Source organism: Orycteropus afer, unplaced genomic scaffold (assembly GCF_000298275.1).
Source record: "Orycteropus afer afer isolate SDZICR_OR568_19922 unplaced genomic scaffold, OryAfe1.0 scaffold01407, whole genome shotgun sequence".
Taxonomy (NCBI): domain Eukaryota; kingdom Metazoa; phylum Chordata; class Mammalia; order Tubulidentata; family Orycteropodidae; genus Orycteropus; species Orycteropus afer.
In genome coordinates this window covers 55,433-56,579 of record NW_006922994.1, presented here as the reverse complement: position 1 = coordinate 56,579, position 1,147 = coordinate 55,433, and the positions used below count along the sequence as shown (strand labels likewise).

General features: G+C 39.4%; 1 non-coding gene across 1 annotated transcript; it reads right to left on the bottom strand.

The window, feature by feature from the left end:
* Positions 1-555: 555 nt before the first annotated feature.
* Positions 556-626, bottom strand: TRNAG-CCC. The gene has a single exon. It is a non-coding gene; the product is annotated as a tRNA-Gly (tRNA).
* Between the last annotated feature and the right edge of the window lie 521 nt (positions 627-1,147).

The window sequence follows — 1,147 nt, the reverse complement described above, 5'->3', positions numbered from 1 at the left end:
GTTAATTGGTTTCCCTTTTCTTTGTTGAAGAGGGTCTGTGCAGTTTTTCTGCCTAGTCCGCCATCTTGCCATTGCCTTACTCTTGACACCAAGTGTCTTCAATTGTGTTGTTGTTCTTGTTATGTGCTGTTGAGTCGGACCCGACTCATAGGGACCCTTCCTTGGGTTTCTGAGGCAGTATCACTACGAAAGTAGATTGCCCCATCTTCCTTCCTTGTTTGTACTCGTGTTTATTTAACCCTTTCCATATACAGTATCACTCAAATTCCAAATACATGGAATTTCCTTATTTTCTGTAAATTAATTCTAGATGTTATTTGATTCCCTTGAAACAGTATCTGTGGGTACCTCTCTGGCCCTAGGATATAAGATTCTCCTTTGTAGTAGGCTCTGCAAAGCCCCAGGTTAATGCAATTCTTCAATATCTTCTGCTCTGGAATTGCCCTAGGGCCATCTGTGCTCCTTATTGCTGGAACCACCACACAGTGGCATTTGCCTATAGAATAGTAAGGAGGAAGCCAGAAAAATCCATATAAATAAAAATATCAAAAGCCATGCATTGGCCGGGAATCGAACCCGGGTCTCCCGCGTGGGAGGCGAGAATTCTACCATTGAACCACCAATGCCCTGTCCTTAGTCATACTCACAGGTCACAAGAACACATGGAACCAGTGATAAAAGTTTCAAAAAGGTTTCATACAGTGTTGTCTTTGAAAGACAAGAGTTAACAAATAGGCAGATACCCAAAGCTAAGGCTTAAAAGGAGACTTACATCAGTCAGCATTAGAAAGTGATAACATTCAAATCAAAGTATTAAAGTGAGCTGTTTTATCAGATCAGTTCTGAAAAAGGTTCTTTTCAACTGCTTAACAGACCACCATAGAAAACATCAGCAATTCATGCAGGTCCCTTGATTGTGTCCCTAAACCTTCAACTTTTCAATCTCAAAATGTTATCTTACATTTTTACCAAAATAATAGTCAATGAATAAATGACCTTTGTATTGGTTCACGCCACATTTTGGATCAGAAATAGGGAACTAGAAGAATTTCTGCTGTTTTTCTATAGCAGACTGTTATCTAGTTGGAGCCTATTTCAGAATTAGCGTTTTCAAACCATATTTGGATTTGAGTGCTAGGACTTTATA